The following is a 15,831-nucleotide window of genomic DNA, read 5'->3' as shown; positions in this document are numbered from 1 at the left end:
GGGCCTGCCCAGGCTAGGAATTTTTCCCATGCTCCTTTCTGTACTGCTGAGGGCTGTAGGTCAGCCCCTCTGACAGGAACACACACACACACACACACACACACACACACACACACACACACACACACACCCAAGACCGACCTGCCTGTCATGACATCCAGAAGCTCAAAGACAGCATCACCTCTAACCCCAACCAGACCTGACTGTCCCCAAAGCAAGGAATCGATGTAGGTCCCAGACTTCCAGGAGAGTCAGCTGGCCCGGAGCAATAAGGAACAAGCTTCTAGCTGCTCACAGCAACTCATGAGTATCTTGGAAGAGCTGAGGCTGAAGCCAGGGTGGTAGGTCAAGGAGCTGCACCCACCATGTAAGTCTGTCCTGTGAGGGGGGCTTGCCTGGATTCTCACACTTTTGACTCTGACGCTTCCCCGAGGATCTCAGTTCTCACAGAATGGTAACCAGTGCTATCAGTGCAAAAGGCACAAGGGACCTTGTTTTACAGTCTCTGTTACGTGGCACACCGTGCTGCAACTATGGAGAAGCTGAAACACAGGCTGCGAGGATAGGGGCAGCCATTGCACCTGAGCCAGTAACAGTGTCGAGAGGACTCTGCTTGGTGGTCAAGGAGGCTTCAGTTGGTATGAGCTGAGGAACTGAGACATAGGCGTGTGTGGGAAGCAAAGGAGGTTCTGTGCAAATGGGTGTTCTTGGCACGGGCACAGCCATGTCAAGGACCCAATGCCTTAGACCCATGCGAATGGCGGGGCCTCTCCACCTCACCCCTGGGGTGAGGCAAAGCTCTAGTCTGAGTGTGAACAAGGAGTCCAAGTAGTAATCTACCAGTGCGCACAAAAACTAGCACATCCTGGGTGACTGAAGCCTGAGGTGCCCCCCCCCCCCGTGCTGGCGGTAATGAACGCGCCCTGAGATACTGGGCTGTTGTGTAGTAGGTGTGTTCCACCAGAGCTAGTACACCTGACCCCAGCCTTTCTGTATGTGCTTATGTGTGATTCGTTCCCTCACTACCCCAGTGAGGGGTCACAGGATGTGGCAGTCATGGAGTGGCCGCTAGAGAGATGAAAGTCGGGGTGATCCGATCCTCTTCTTCAAGACTCATCTCCATCAGAGGAGCCGTCCTACCCTTACCTTGTAGCCCTAATCACTCAGAACACCCACACCCAGATATGCCTCATTTGGGGGTGCTGATGACTGGAGAAGGGGCTCAGAATCCTCTTCAAAGCACTAGTGGGGACTTCGTGCTGGAACTGTTGGAGTGAATCCAGGGTCTCCTGTATTCTGGTCAATTCCATAGTCCCAGAGGGCAGGGCTCCAGCCCCTCCAGGGCTATACCTCCTTCCCTTCCTCCCCACCCTCTTCATTTCTTTCCTTTGCTTTCCTTTCTTGCTTTCTTTCTCTGACGGGGTCTAATGGATCCCAGGCTGGCCTCAAATTGGTCATATAGCTGAGGTGTGACCTTGAACTTCCAATCCTCCTGCTTCCTCATCTTGAGGGTGCATGCCACCATGGATAGTTTATGCAACACTGGGGGCGGAATCCAGGGTTTGCATGCTGGTCAAGAAAGAGAAAGCTATTTCTGTGCTAAGTCACCAATCCTTCCAGGACTTTTTAAATTAACCAGAAAGGAATTATCTCTGAAGGAAGTGGGGGTTTGGGGGAGGGGTGTTGGCAGAGAGTGGTAAAACAGGAATGTACCAGAAGCCAGAGAGGCAGAAGAAGCATTTGTGGCTAGAGCAGGGGGCTCAGATCTCCTGTGACCGCCCTATTCCGCCACTCTGATCTCAGAGTCTGTTCTTGCTGTACTGTCTTGTGACCGCAAATGCTGTAAAGAATGTCACCAGCTGTCCCTGGCACAGCCGAGTGGGAGTTCAGCACTTCTCCACCTCCAGAACCACCTTTACCTGAATCTAGTCCCAGCCAGTTTTGGGGGGACAGAGGCAGGAAAGGAGCACACACACACAGGTCCTGTTCTCTAGGGGAGCCCTGGAGTCAAGGGACTCTGTCCCATGACAGAGCTTCCCTAGATCGTGATGGAAGGGAATGCTGGCTTCTTTCCTGAGTTTTTATACTAAACTGGGCACTGGCCTCTGAAAGGGATAATGAGGTATTGATCCTACACTCCCAGGGCTCTGAGTCCAGAAGGACTGAAACGATTCAAGGAGGACACTCTGCTGAAACCATCAAGTATGAGTAAAAGGGGCCAGCGCAGGCTCCCTCGAAGAATATGGAAGCTTTTAAATGCTTGTTCAGGGCAGTAGGATGGCTCAGTGGGTAAATCCTTCTTATACATATGGTGGAAGGGAAGAGGCAACTCTGTCCACTGTCACATGCACACTGTGTTCTTCCCTCCCCCATCTATCTCGTGTGTGTGTGTGTGTGTGTGTGTGTGTGTGTGTGTGTGTGTGTGTAAAGAAATACATATTTGAAAATGGAAACTAAGGGGCAGATGGGTTTGGTGCTGGTTTCCCATGGTTCTTAGGGCTCTATGGGGGAAAATGATCCCCCTTCTGCCTTGTCAGGAATGGCTGGCTTACTTGAAGTCCAAGTCTAGCTAGGTGAACCACACCTAGAAGAAGAAAAATGTTCCTGTCTATTCAAACCCCACCCCCAGCACTGCAGGGGACTGACAGGAACAGTAGTGGCTGAGGATATGGGCTCTCCACACGCAGAATCCATGGGCATTTCTGATCCTCTTTCTCTCTTCCTATCAAGCCTCTTTTGGGTGGGTGACACCTGGATTTCTGTCCTAGCCGGGTCTGCAGACATGAGGGTTTGGAAAAGACAGGGACTAAGGAAGAGGAAGACAGGGAAAAGGGGGTGGAAGCAGGTCTCTAGGCAGAGAAGAGATGGGAGAGAAGGACCCAGAAGGAAGCCTTGGGCAGGGCCCTGGGGAATTGGGCCAGATGAGCCTGGGCCAGAGTGAGAGGAAGCTCTGAAGAACCTTCAGCTTTCTGGGGGTCACCGCAGACTTCCACAGCAGGCAGTTCTGGTGCGTCACAGGCCTGCCATGTGCGGGGTAACCAGTGCCCTGAGGACTAATGCCTGTTGTTAGGTCGTTACAGCTAGACAACTCCTCCACTCCTGTCAAGACTCTTGATTATTTGTTCCTGTTGCTCTGCCTCTAGGGACTGCCTCCTGCCCAGGATGTGAGGCAGGCAGAGGCTTGTTTGACCCCACCTGGCCCTGGGGGAGTCCATTCTTGGGAGCTCTGTAAGGTACAGACTTAGCAAAACTGCTTGCTGCTCCCTGGCCTAGCCCAGGAGGCCTCTCCCTGTCCAACTCCCCCACCTCTCCAGGGAGCTGGCTTGAGCCTTGGGATGCAGCCAGATTCCTTCAAGGTTGGTGGGCCCTGCAGAAGCTACTGTTCCTTAGACCCCACCCCCAACCTCCACCCCAGGGCTCCTGCCTCCCTTGGTCCCTCCCCTGTCCTAGGGCTCCTTAAGTGAGACAAGAGTAACGGACAGAATGCAGAGCCTGACCCCAGGTCCTTGGCTGCAGGCCCAGCACTAGGAACTCTGTCAGTAAATATTTGGGGAGTGAATAATGCCCACCCCTCCCCACCAACAGCCAAGTCTTTCCTGCAACCAGAAACCAACCCTTCTTGTGACTTGGTGGCCATCCCTGTGCCTTTTCACTGAAGGTGGTGGGACCTTCGGTAAGATCAGTTTGGCCATAGAGAGGAAGCCCAGGCTGCCTCTCAGTCATCTCCCTGCCTCTTGTCTGGTAGAGAAAAGTGACTAAGGGGCTGGAGAGATGGCTCAGTGGTTAAGAACACTGGCTGCTCTTCCAGAGGACCCAGGTACAATTCCCAGCAACCACCTTACAGCTCACAACTGTCTCTAACTCCAGTTCCAGGGCATCTAATGCCCTCACACAGACATACATGCACGTAAAACACCAATGCACACTTTTTAAAAATTAAATAAATAAAAATATACTTAAAAGGGCTGGGGGGACTAAGATCTGAGTTTGCTCCGGGTTACAAACCCCAGACCATCTCAAGGAAGCACAGACTTTTTTGGGATGGGTGTTCTTTCTGAACCTTTTTAACTTTTACCCTCCCAGAAGCTCTGAACTGTACTGTTCTTTGACATGCCCCCTCCCCGCCCTCAACCCCTGTCACCACATGCCCTCCCCCACACATACCGTGTGTCCACTGTCACTCAACTGAAAGGTCTTGGGCCTGGTTGGATGCCCGTAAGCTATGTGGGGTTTCCTGCCGGTCCATCAGGATCAGGGAGGAAGACACAGGTCTCATCTGTCTCTGACCCTTCCCTCTTTTTTTCTGGACTGAGATCAAGGCAACAAACATGTCTTCAAAGGAAGTTCCAGACATTTTGCACAGCACATAGCTAAGAACGCAACGGAGCCTCCAGCTACTTGCTGCACTGAGGAAGTCTTAGTGCGGTCCCTGGAAGGTCTATTAGGGAATCTAAAGAGGCTGAGTCATTGGCCGGGGTGAGTGAGGAACCAAGGATGACAAGAGTATATGTTCCTCCAGGTTTGCCTCCTTATTTAATGTACAGAGCCATCCCTAACCCAAATGGCAGGGCACACTCCCCCTCTCCTATCCCCAGCATTCCCCACCCCCAGCCCCTACCCTTCATACTCCCACCCCCACCTCCCATTTCTCTACCTCCCACACCCCCATACCCCTACACCCCCTGGCACCATCAGGGTTTCTCTGTGTAGCCCTGGCTGTCCTGGAACTCACTCTGTAGACCAGGCTGGCCTGGAATTCACAGAGATCCACCTGCCTCCGGAGTGCCAAAGGCACGTGCCACCATCATCCAACTAAAGATTCAGTTATGTATGTTGTGTATATGAGTGCTTTGTCTTCAGACACACCAGAAGAGGAATCAGATCCCATTATAGATGGCTGTGAGCCACTGTGTGGTTGCTGGGTAATTGAACTCAGACCTCTGGAAGAGCAGCCAGAAACTTTCTTGTTATGTAATATTGGGAAAATTTGAGCCAGGCACGGTGGCAAATGCCTTAATTCCATCACCCGGAAGAGGATAGTACATTTGAGTCTAGCCTGGGGCTGCATGGTGAGACCCTATCAGTTTCCTGATCTGTTAAATGGACATAACAGCCCCTAGGTGTGCCTGAAATCCTAGCACTTCCAAGGTGGAGGCAGGAGAATCACTTGAGCTCAAAAGTTTGAGACCAGTTTGGGCAATGTAGTAAGATAGTAAAATAAAACTCTACCTTTCAAAGTCACCACCGTTTTGGTCTGTTGCTTTTCCACTCTCAACTCTAGACAGCGACTAGTCTGCCTTGCGGTTTCTAGCACTCACCTTGTCCATATGGTCCCTACGTATGGACCACAGCATAAGCAGCCTTTGGAGTCTGGCTTCTTTCATTCAGTGTGTGGTGGTTTGAATGAGGATGGTCCCCATAGGCTGCTATGAATGCTTAGTCACCAAGGAGTGGAACTGTTTGAAAGGATTAAAAGGATCAGGAGGCGTGGCCTTGTTGGAGGAAGTGTGTCACTGGGAGTGGGCTTTGAGGTTTCAAAAGCCCATGCCAGGCAGTTTCTCTGTGCCTGTGGATCAGGATGTAGCCCTCAACTTCTTCCCCAGCACCACACCTGTCATGCCTGCTGCCATGCTCCCTCCATGATAATGGACCACACCTCTGCACTTGTAAGCAAGTCCCCAATTAAATGTTCTCTTTTATAAGAGCTGCACTGGTTGCTGGGTGGTGTTAGCAGTGCACACCTTTAATCCCAGAGCTCAGAGGCAGAGGCAGATGGATCTCTGAGTTCTAGGCCAGCCTGATCTACAGAACAAGTTCCAGGACAAGCAGGGCTTTGTGGAAAATCCCTGTCAAAACAAAACAGAAACAGAAACAGAACAAACAAAGAGTTGTCTTCATCATGGTGTCTCTACACAACAATAGGACACCAAGACACTGCGTTTTCAAGGTTGGCTCAAATTTTACGCTCTGTTGCCAAAGAAAGTTTCGTGTGTGGCCGTACCACATTTTGCTTATCCATTCATCAATAGATACTTGGGTTGTTTCCATATTTTGGCTGTTATGAATATCGTTGGTATGAATATTCATGTCCAGGATTTCGTGTAGACTTGTTCTGTTTTCCTTGGGTATAGATTTGCAGATGGAAAGGCTGCGTCAAGTGGGATCTCTCTACCTTAACCCTTTGAAGAAATGCCAGCCTATTTACTTTTTTATTCTTACTATTAGAATTTGAGGTACTGATTTCTTCCTGTTTCCCTCCTCCCGTCTATTTTTTTTAAGATTTATTTATTTTATTTATACGAATACATTGCAGCTGTCTTCAGACACACCAGAAGAGGGTGTCAGATCCCATTACAGATGGTTGTGAGCCACCATGTGGTTGCTGGGATTTGAACTCAGGACCTCTGGAAGAGCAGCCAGTGCTCTTAACCACTGAGCCATCTCTCCAGCCCCCTATCTATGTTTTTTCTTTTCTTTTTTCTTTTTTTTTCAGAGCTGGGGACCAAACCCAGGGCCTTGCGCTTGCTAGGCAAGCGCTCTACCACTGAGCTGAATCCCCAACCCCCCCACTTTTTTTTTTAATGACAGGGTCCCACCTATCCCAGGCTAGCCTCCAACTCACCATGGCCGCAGATGACTGCACATCTCGGATCCACCCACCTTATGTCCCAAGTGCTGGGATTACAGCTGTGCACCACCAAACCATTTAATATGGTGCCGAGGCTCAAACCCAGGGCTTCATGCATGTTAGGCAAGCCCTCTACCAGCTGAGCCACTCTAGCTCTCTCAGCGTAGATCAACACTAGCTCCGTCTTCTGTCCACCCATCTTCAGGAGTAGTTTCGAGTCAGATTCTCCCATGACACCCTTTTATGTGCTTGTTGGCCCTTTCTCTGTCCTATTTGGAGGGAGGTCTATTCAGACCTGTTGCCTACTTTTAAAAAATTTATTACTATTATTTATTATTATTATTGGTGGTGCTGGTGGTCGTGTGTCCGTTATGTATACGGGCACATATTCATATATCTAAGCATGTGAGTGGAGGTAAGAGAACAGTTTTGTGAAGTGGGGGAATTGATTCTCTCCTTCCACATTTATGTGGGATTCTGAGATCAAACTTGGGTCATCAAGCTCACGACACACACGCTTACCTCTGAGTATCTTGGCAGCTCTAATCTTTTAAAGGATTTATCTTATTTAATCTATACAGGTGTTTTGCCTGTATGTATGTATGTATGTATGTATGTATGTATGTATGTTTGTATGTATGGTTGTATGTATGTTTGTATGTATGTGCACCATATGCATACCTAGAGCTCATGGAGGTCAGAAGAGAGCATCAGATCTCCTGGGACTGGGGTTGATGATTGTGAACCACCGTGTGGGGGCTGGGAACAGAACAAGTATTTTTTTACATATGTTACCCATACACATAACAAAAAGGACATAAAATGAGTAGGTCCAGAGAGCTGCCTCGGTGGCTCCGACTGCCTGAGGCTTTCACACAGGATCTGTATTCAGTTTTCAGCAGCACAGAGTGGCTCGCAGCTGCCTGTAACTCCGGTTCCAGGAAATCTGATGCTATCTCCTGACCTTGGACACAAGGCACATAAAAGATGCACAGATAAGCATTCAGACAAATCACTCACATACATAAAATAAACAGATCTATATAAGAATAAATAAGTAAATAAAATATTGGGAGGATTTTTTTAACCTTGTATTGATTCTTTGTGAGTTTCACATCACGTGCCCCCAATCCCACTCATCTCCCCATCCCCTCATATCCACCCTTTGCCCTTGTAACCTCTCCCCCGCAACAAAACACACATGCAAACAAAAACAGCATAGAAAACATCTCATCACGGAAGTTGTAGTGTGTCACAGTGTGTGTCCCACAGCATATCCCTTTGTCCACACTTCTTGCAAATGTTCATTGCAGTGAGTCATTGGCCTGGTTTGAGATCTCTGGCTTGTGTGACTCCATCAGTATTGAACCCCTCCCCATTATCCTGTTGCTGTCCTGTGTCCTGGAGATCCTGCAGCTTTGGAGCAGCGGAACTGGTCCTTTCACGCTTCCCGACCATTAGCAGATGATGTAGATTTTGAGGTGGTCCAATTTAGAGCCCTGCATCTGGGCCTGAGTGGTAGGTGTAGTCAGGTCTCCTTATCCACACCACCAGGGCGAGCACCCCAGCACTGATCTCCAGGCCACCCAAAGCCTCCATTGACAGGAGGCAGGGTTAGCGTTCCTGCTCTCACACCCTCAGGCGGGCTTACTCACATCCTTGCCTCCAGAGCTCTGCTTTGCGGCCCAGTCAAGGTTCGGGGCCCACGCTCACACCTTGGGGCTGGCTCACCTGTGCCTTCGCCAGCAGGGCCAGCTCCACTGTGTTCCAATGTCTGCTCTCCTGAGTGCTACAGCCAATGAGGGGGCAGGGCTAGCTCTCCTAGTCTCATGACCTCAGGGCTAGCTCTCTGTCTGCCACACAGGTAATGTGTGTATGGAGGGGAAGGTATCCCCCTTGCACCCATGCCACCTCATGGCAGACATGTGGACAAGCCTGTGCTTTCTCTCACCCTCAGGGCTGGCTCACCCTCGAGCTTTGACTGGAGCCAACCCTACTTTGTTTCCCAGGTGAGAAGCAGGGCCTGCTCTCCCAACTGCTGCAGGTGTCCAGGGTTAAGGGGGAAGAGGCATCCATTCCCCCTCATGGCAGATGGGGGCAGCTCTCCCATACTCTTACCCTTGGAGCTGACTCACTTGCAACCCCACCACCAGGGTTGACTTTGGTGTGCTGTCCAGGTGAGATTCAGAGGCAGGGATAGCTCTCCTGAGCTCATGACCCTTTGAATAGCTTTCGCAACTGTCAGAGGTGGTGAGGGATGGTAGGGGCATCACCTCTGGTCCCATGCCACCCAGTGGCAGACAAGTGGCAGGGTCAGTTCTCTCACACTCATGCCCTTGGGGTGGCTCACCTGGACCCTTCACCTCCCACCACTTCCTCACCCCCCCTCCCCCGCTATCAGGGCTAGCACCATTGTGCTGCCTGGATGAGGCCCAGGGCTCATTCGACCTGTGCTGCCAGTGGTGAGAGATTGGGCCAACTCTCCAGAGTATGGCATCCGGTGAGGAGAGGGGCTAGTTCTGCACAGGCTGTGGATGCCCAGGTGGTCCCTGGTGGCTGCCCTGGCCAGGGACATTCCCATGTTCTCTAGAGATAATATAAGTCACAGACATTGACACCAACCCCTGCTACATAGACTCAGACATGGCCCTTAGCAGCAGCTGGACCTCACCATGGCCCCAGGTGGTGGGGCTGTCGATTCACAACAGGCTTCCCCTCTCCACCCCGAATCTCCAGTTCCATCTCTCTTCATAATGCTCGAGCCGCTCCACCCCACCCCCCTCCTTCTCTCTCTCACTTTCCCATCTGACCCACATGCTCACACATTGTGGTGGCTCCTGCTACAGACTGGTCACACAGCTGGTGGTCTCTGGGTGACATCTTCCATCCATGCTGGCTGGCACATCAGCCAGCAGGTGACAGGCACACTGGAGGGCAGGTCTGGTGTGGCGTGGTAGTCTGCAGGTCTCTGTCTGTCTGTCTTCCTCTTTCTGTGCTGTGCTGCATGGATTTGATTTGATTTTTGAGTCCTACACATAAAACAGCTTTGGCCACCAAGCCAGGCATTGAGCTAGGATGAGCAAAAGACTGCCATCTGCTCGGCTCCTGACTGACACCACAACCAACAAGGCGTCTCTTTGCCCATTGCCAGGGGGTACGGGTATTCCTAACCACTGTACCGTTTCTCTAGCTCTCAGTCTGCAGGACTTTAAGTTAGGCTGTTTGTGTTTTTATTATCGAATTGCTTTTCTTCCTTTCTAAAAACATATTCTACCTACAAATCTCCATAAGACTCATGAAATAAATATTTAAAAAATATTTTTCATTTAAAAAAGTGTTTTTATGTGCATTGGTATTTTGCCTGCATGTATGTCTGTGTGAAAGTGTCAGGTCCTCTGAAACTAGAGTGACAGACAGTTGTAACCTGTCATGTGGTTGACCGGCCCTCTGGAAGAGCAGTCAGTATTTTTAACCTCTGAGCCATCTCTCCAGACCCAAAATAAATATTTTTTTCAAGATAGGATCTCTCTGTGTCACCCTGGCTGTCCTGGAACTCACTCTGTAGAACAGGCTGGCCTCCAACTCACAGAGATCTGCCTGCCTCTGCTTCCCAAGTGCTGGGATCAAAGGCAGGTGCCTGGCAAAATGAGTATTCTTATTCCTCTAGTGTCCTTTATATTTTCTTTCCTTGATAATGTTTTCTTGATGCACACAAGCTTTAAGATTTACTTATTTTTTTTTTAAACAAAGTCTTTCTGTGTGCCCACGCAGGTCTTCAGACGGAGCTCTTTCTGCCTCAGTATTCCAAATGCTGGCATTAGTTACGTTTGCCAGTGAGCCTGGGAAAATGTCCTGTGTGGTTTCTATTTTTAACTTTTATTTAACTGTTTAGAGACAAGGTCTTACCACGGACTCCTGACTGGCCTGGAACTCACAGAAATCTTCCTGCCTCTGTCTCCCCTGTGTTGTAATCAAAAGTGTGAGCTACTATACACCTGACCTGGTTTTCTTTTCTTTTTTTTTTTTTCTTTCTTTTTTCTTTCTTTTTTTTTTTTTTTTTTTGGAGCTGGGGACTGAACCCAGGGCCTTGCACTTGCTAGGCAAGCGCTCTACCACTGAGCTAAATCCCCAACCCCACACCTGGCCTGTTTTAAAACAGGCAGATAGATCTCGGTGAGTTCAAGGCCAGCCTGGTCTGCAGCGAGAGTCCCAGCACTACAACTCCATCTTAAGTTTTAATGATGTTCGGTTGAGTTTTTCTCTTGTTCCTTGTACTTTTTGTGCTATGGCTATTATCAAATCCCAGATGACAAAGATCCACTCCCACGTTTTAAGAGTTTTATAGGTTTAGACCTCATATTTATGGCTTTGATCTGTTTCTTCGTGCTGACTGTCACGCAAGATTTGCAGTAGGGGTTTGGCGGAATTCTTTTCTGTGCGGTCATTCAGCCCTCCCTCTTGTATGTTTACAAAACTCAGGGGACTCTAATGCCCCAGGAAATGCCAGCCTACCAAGCCCTCAGGCCATGTGACCTGAGAGCGTTGCTGCCCTGAACACAATGCTGTTCCCCCATCCACTCTGCTTATCGGCATGACGCCACTCACCTCACTTGTACCCAAATATATTTACTGAGCTGAGCGTTGCCGTGTATCTGGCTGAAATAACAAGTTAGGGAGTGTGTAAAATAGTGGGGCCGCTTTGTCAGAACTGGAAGGGACCCAAGCGGTGGGGTGTGTTCTAGGACAGTTGCTTACTGGTTTGAAGCCTCTGAGACTCACCCGGGGTCACCAGGCGGGTGGCACAGGGCCATATGGTCTAATTACTCCCTACTCAATGCTTTTGACCCCATGCTGGCTGCACCCGTAGGAAATGCCTATTCATTGAGTAGGTCCCCTGTGTTAGGCCCAACGTAGGATCTTCTGAAGCCAAAGGGACAAGATCCCTGGAACCTTGCCCTATGTCTCTCCTCTAGGGACCTAGGGCGGGGGCTAAGCCTGGCAGAACTATCTTGGGCTTCTCGAACCTCCCTTTCCCGAGCACCCCCTCCTTGTAGGGTCATCCCTTGGCTCCAGCCCAGCCTTCTCTAGTCCCTTAGCTGGAGCACTGGGAATGTGAGGCAGGAGGCAGGCGGCAGGCAGCCAGGGGCACAGGGCGGGCCGAGAGGAAAGGCTCAGGTCCGGGTCATTTCCTGGCACCCTTGTTTGCCGCGTGCCCCTGACTTCTGGTGACTGTTTCCGCCCCGCCCACAGCCTCCCTGTCTGAGTGGGCAGCTGGCCTGGAACTGGAATCCTTCCACCCTTGGGTCCCTACCTCAAAGCCCAGAAATCCCTAGGCCCCCGTGAAAATGTACCTCCTGAACTTGGGCATTCTCTGGCCCAGTCAGGGCGTTTTTTTGGGAAAAGAGATCAACCCGGCTTACCTCCCAGGCTTTCTGTAGACCGAAAGGATCATAGACAGTCAAAGCCTCAAAGCGCTGACGGAAAGAGCCATCCACTAAAAACTGTCATCCTTCTTTCTCAGTCACTGTCTTCGTCCTTTACAAAGTATCCACATTTTTGTCCTTTACAAAGTCTTACAGAACGCCTTCCAGGACTCCCTGTCACCACATTGGAGTCTTAATCTGAGCCCTGAGGTAAGCTTTCCCTCTGTGATTGGGGGGCACCTCTGACACTAGGCTATGTGCCCATTAGCTCTTGGTATCAGCTTCCTTAAATCTTGAGGTGTGGGCGGGGGGTTGCTGCAGAGAGTATAGTTCTCAATGGAGCAGAGAAGACTCGCGTTGTCCTCTCCAATCCTGGTAGAGCACTGTGGTCAGACCTCCAGGTACGGTGCCTAGGGAGAGGGTCTGAGTTTGCTTTTCTGGAGATCCTGGCTCTTAGAAGCAAGTCCACCACGGCCACCCTCACTCTTACTGTTACCGTTATCATCTCAAATAAAAATGCCATTTGTTAAGTGACTACTTAGTGCAAGAAGGCATCGTACAATTTCAAGTACACCGCAGTGAACCTGTAACTAAGGCTGGATGGTTTATTTAGGAAAAGTGAGGCACAGAGAACACACACACACACACACAAAAATGACCAATGCTAATAGGTGACCAAATATGGCAAATGCTTCTCAGAGTAGAATCCATGGTAGGGCGGGCATACAAGAAGCCTGGGGGATGGTGTGTTTTTACTAGACAAGAGAGGACTGGGGCCTTGGAGGCAGAGAGTAGCCAAGCTAGGGGTCTTGAGAAGGCAAGGAGCAAGAGTGAGTAAGAGGGGCCAGCTGGCTGCCTCGGCTGCATGGGAGGACAATGGGGTGACCTGTGGAGGAGCCTAGGTTGTCTGGGAAGGGATCATTCTGTGTGTCATCGGACCTGGGCTTGGGAGCCCAGGTGAGAAGTCTCCAACAGAAGAGAGAACAAGTGAAGGCCTTGGGCCAGATGCCAGGGACTTCCCTAGTTCGACCAAAGTCAGTCCTCTGGAGTCCTGAGAATGAGGAATGGTTGTCATTCTTTGCAAAGGAAGGGCCTGGAAGGATGGGTTAGAGTCATTCCCCTCCAACACACCTCCACCCCAAATCCGTCCCACCCACTGCATCCCATCCCCCCACCCTGCTGGCATCAGGCCAGGGCCTTGGCCCTCTTTACATACTGGTGGATGTTATTTGTGGACAGGAAAACAAGATTACCCTAAATGAATAAAGTGGAGGCAGCCGGTCTGCAGCCAGGCCACCTAGAGAGCTACACAGGATGGAGAGATTTGGGGCAGCATTTAAGGCCTGGGAGAATTGGCACCCCCAGGGGGACTCTGTTGGCTGAACTTCCTGTGGAAGCCAGGCCAGCATAGCCTGCTCTGCATCACAAGGAAAGGGCTTTTTGTTGGTGTGTGGATCTAGACTGCCACAGGGTCCCTCTGGGCTCTGGACTCCTTGTCTCCATCCCCTTGGTCAGGACCAGTTTGGATTTCTATCTAGAAGGCCTTCTTGGTCCCACACTCGCAACCCAGTCTCTTTGCCCCGTCTCAGTCCTCACTCTGTCTCCGCATCTGCCTAGGTACCAGCTCCAGCTCACACAGCCTCATCCAAACACCGCTCAAAGCCATCCACATCTCTACGAGACCTCTCACCCTCTCTTACCTCCAACCACCCACACCTGTCTCTCTGATGCTCTGAATAATCTCCAGGTTGTCAGCTTGTTGCCTGGAGGAACCAGCTTAAGTTCCCTTTGGGTCTAGGCTGACAAAGCCCTACTCTTGACGAGCACCTAGAGCTTCCTGAACATGGCCCCCAGGAGTATCTGTGCTTGTGATTTTCACTGTAATAACCTTGCTCTTACGGTCCCCTCAACTCTTCTACCACATCTGCCTCTCTAACCCCTTATGCTTGGCGGGAAGCTCTGCTCTATCTCTGGGGTGCACCCCAAGAATGTAACCTAGAGCAGTTCTGCTATTGAGGGGGGCGGGCGTTGCCTTGATGCCTTCCAAGCCTCACCAGAGGGTTGGAGTGGGTGGGGCGGGGGATGGACAAGAGGGAAAGAGTCAGGAAGTAAGACCTTCATCTCAGTCCCCATGGACCGCCGCCGCCCCCACTGGCCCCACTAAATCTTTCCTTGTCTCCACCCACTACCAGGCTCTGGTCCTTCCTCTCTCTCCCTTCTCAGTGGTCTGACTCATCGGTGCCCTGGGCCCTCATCTCTGGCAATGCTGTCATATCCTGCCCCCTCCCTGCCAGGGAGAAGGAGGGCTACCCTTGCCAGGTGGGACTCCCTGCATGTTAATAGGAGCCCTCAGAAGGACTGGCCTTCATCTGTCCCAGAGGGTCCTACTGATGAGCTTTTCTGTGATTCTAACAGGAGAGAGCAAGAACGAGACAGGCGAGCTGAGACTGGCTCCCAACTCCAAACCCATGTGGGGCCAGTCAGCCTGTCCTAGGATGGCTGCCTTCTCAACTCTGCACCAGTTTGCAAGTTTTCAGGTCAGTGGTACATATGTCCACTGCCTTCCTGCCAGGTGACCCCGGATGAGAGGAGGGGGAGGAGGAGGAGGAGCTGTCTACCTGTGTTACTCACTCAGGCCCTAGGTTATGCAGAGTTGGCCCGGAGGAGGAAGTGAGTCAATGGGCACAGCAATTCATGCCTCAAAATTCTGACTTTCCTTTTCAACCCACTGAGCCAAGACGTTTGTCCCAACAGGATCTTGGGGTGGGGGAAGAGCTGGCCGCCGTGGACGTTAAAGAGACAGAGCCTCTCGCTGCTCCATTCCTTTTTGAGTTTTTATTTATTTATTTATTTATTTATTTATTTATTTATTTATTTATTTTTGATGGTGAAAGGCTACAAGACCGTGTGGCTCACTGAGCCAGAGACATATGGGAAGTTGAAGACCTGCTGAATGTCAAGGGGCTGTCACAGGACTGGGAGATACAGACATCATCACTGGGAATATGACAGCTGCCCCTAGGGTGTTAATGACTGGGGCCTAGGTTTGCTGCTTTAACAAACCTGCGAGTTCAGTATCTTTATTCCCAATACATAGGTAAGGAAATTGAGGCTAGCTGGAGAGATAGCTCAGTGCTTAAGAGCACTGGCTGCTCTTCCAGAGGCCCTGAGTTCAATTCCCAGCAACCACACGGTGGCTCACAACCATCTGTAATGGGATCTGATATCCTCTACTGGTGTGTCTGAAGACAGCTACAGTGTATTCACATACATACAAAAAGTAAATACATAAATAAATAAGGAAACTGGGGCTAAAGGAGGAAAGAGACTTGTTTAAGGTCACAGTCCCAACACTTAATAACTATACTGCCATCTCAGGCTTGAAGTCAGTGCAGCGCCTGGAAGTTTCCAGGGAGTGCATCTGTGTCTGTGCTGTTCTGTGTCTGTGTGGCTGTGTGGGATGGAGTCACAGAGTGGAAACTCACAAAAGGTTTCAAAGAACAAACAAGTGGACATTTTCCAAGTGCTCCAGGGCATTCCAGGCAGAGAAGCCATATGTGATGGTGGTGGCCAGGCCTGTCCTGTTTGAGGAATTCTCTTGGGAGTGGAATGCTAGGACAGTGGGGGGATGGGAGGAGCAGGCTATGGATGGAGAGGGATGTACAGTCTGAGGCTGGACCCTGGGGGAACTCTGCAGGGGTTACCAGCAGGTAACAGTAGCCCATTGGGGTCATGGGAAGGTGACTTGCACTGGAAGAATGGTGGGAGGAGACCGAGGGA

Source organism: Rattus norvegicus, chromosome 10 (genome assembly GCF_021556685.1).
Source record: "Rattus norvegicus strain SHRSP/BbbUtx chromosome 10, alternate assembly SHRSP_T2T, whole genome shotgun sequence".
In the NCBI taxonomy this organism is placed as follows: domain Eukaryota; kingdom Metazoa; phylum Chordata; class Mammalia; order Rodentia; family Muridae; genus Rattus; species Rattus norvegicus.
Note: the sequence above shows the minus strand (reverse complement) of the source record.